This window comes from Fusarium oxysporum, genomic scaffold, assembly GCF_000149955.1.
Source record: "Fusarium oxysporum f. sp. lycopersici 4287 supercont2.111 genomic scaffold, whole genome shotgun sequence".
Lineage (NCBI taxonomy): Eukaryota > Fungi > Ascomycota > Sordariomycetes > Hypocreales > Nectriaceae > Fusarium > Fusarium oxysporum.
In genome coordinates, this window is record NW_017264911.1 from 2,501 (window position 1) to 4,579 (window position 2,079).

Sequence of the window (2,079 nt, forward strand, 5' to 3'; positions counted from 1 at the left end):
TGGGGAACGCGAATTAACGCGAGTCCCAACACCAAGCTGTGCTTGAGGGTTGAAATGACGCTCGAACAGGCATGCCCGCCAGAATACTGGCAGGCGCAATGTGCGTTCAAAGATTCGATGATTCACTGAATTCTGCAATTCACATTACTTATCGCATTTTGCTGCGTTCTTCATCGATGCCAGAACCAAGAGATCCGTTGTTGAAAGTTTTGATTTATTTATGGTTTTACTCAGAAGTTACATATAGAAACAGAGTTTAGGGGTCCTCTGGCGGGCCGTCCCGTTTTACCGGGAGCGGGCTGATCCGCCGAGGCAACAAGTGGTATGTTCACAGGGGTTTGGGAGTTGTAAACTCGGTAATGATCCCTCCGCTGGTTCACCAACGGAGACCTTGTTACGACTTTTACTTCCTCTAAATGACCGAGTTTGGAGAGCTTTCCGGCCCTGAGTGGTAGTTGCCCACCTCTCTGGGCCAGTCCGGACGCCTCACTGAGCCATTCAATCGGTAGTAGCGACGGGCGGTGTGTACAAAGGGCAGGGACGTAATCAACGCAAGCTGATGACTTGCGCTTACTAGGGATTCCTTCGTTGAAGAGCAATAATTGCAATGCTCTATCCCCAGCACGACGGAGTTTAACAAGATTACCCGGACCTTTCGGACAAGGAAGTACTCGCTGGGCTCCGTCAGTGTAGCGCGCGTGCGGCCCGTTGGGAGATCTAAGGGCATCACAGACCTGTTATTGCCTCAAACTTCCATCGGCTTGAGCCGATAGTCCCTCTAAGAAGCCAGCGTACTGCCAAAGCAATACGGGCTATTTAGCAGGTTAAGGTCTCGTTCGTTATCGCAATTAAGCAGACAAATCACTCCACCAACTAAGAACGGCCATGCACCACCACCCACAAAATCAAGAAAGAGCTCTCAATCTGTCAATCCTCATTGTGTCTGGACCTGGTGAGTTTCCCCGTGTTGAGTCAAATTAAGCCGCAGGCTCCACCCCTGGTGGTGCCCTTCCGTCAATTTCTTTAAGTTTCAGCCTTGCGACCATACTCCCCCTGGAGCCCAAGCACTTTGATTTCTCGTAAGGTGCCGAACGGGTCAAAAAATAACACCGTCCGATCCCTAGTCGGCATAGTTTATGGTTAAGACTACGACGGTATCTGATCGTCTTCGATCCCCTAACTTTCGTTCCTGATTAATGAAAACATCCTTGGCAAATGCTTTCGCAGTAGTTAGTCTTCAATAAATCCAAGAATTTCACCTCTGACAATTGAATACTGATGCCCCCGACTGTCCCTATTAATCATTACGGCGGTCCTAGAAACCAACAAAATAGAACCACACGTCCTATTCTATTATTCCATGCTAATGTATTCGAGCATAGGCCTGCCTGGAGCACTCTAATTTTTTCACAGTAAAAGTCCTGTTTCCCCGCCACACCCAGTGAAGGGCATGGGGTTCCACAGAGGGAAAGGCCCGGCCGGACCAGTACACGCGGTGAGGCGGACCGGCCAGCCAGGCCCAAGGTTCAACTACGAGCTTTTTAACCACAACAACTTTAATATACGCTATTGGAGCTGGAATTACCGCGGCTGCTGGCACCAGACTTGCCCTCCAATTGTTCCTCGTTAAGGGATTTAAATTGTACTCATTCCAATTACAAGACCCAAAAGAGCCCTGTATCAGTATTTATTGTCACTACCTCCCCGTGTCGGGATTGGGTAATTTGCGCGCCTGCTGCCTTCCTTGGATGTAGTAGCCGTTTCTCAGGCTCCTTCTCCGGGGTCGAGCCCTAACCCTCCGTTACCCGTTGCAACCATGTTTGGCCAATACCCAAACATCGAAAGTTGATAGGGAAGAAATTTGAATGAACCATCGCCGGCACAAGGCCATGCGATTCGAGGAGTTATCATGAATCACCAGTGAGCCCCGAAGGGCATTGGTTTTTAATCTAATAAATACATCCCTTCCGAAGTCGGGATTTTTAGCATGTATTAGCTCTAGAATTACCACGGTTATCCAAGTAGTAAGGTACTATCAAATAAACGATAACTTATATAATGAGCCATTCGCAGTTTCGC

The 2,079-nt window shown here is 48.7% G+C and overlaps 2 non-coding genes across 2 annotated transcripts in view; both read right to left on the reverse strand.

The window, feature by feature from the left end:
- FOXG_22980 overlaps positions 1–208 on the reverse strand; it is a gene marked incomplete at both ends in the record, with an annotated part of 2,708 nt that extends 2,500 nt beyond the window's left edge. Inside the window, one exon of the ribosomal RNA XR_001936475.1 lies at positions 1–208. This exon is cut by the window's left edge and continues 2,500 nt beyond it. This is a non-coding gene — a ribosomal RNA (28S ribosomal RNA).
- A 149-nt stretch (positions 209–357) lies between these two features.
- On the reverse strand, positions 358–2,014 carry FOXG_22981. Its single transcript, XR_001936476.1, has one exon. It is a non-coding gene; the product is annotated as an 18S ribosomal RNA (ribosomal RNA).
- Between the last annotated feature and the right edge of the window lie 65 nt (positions 2,015–2,079).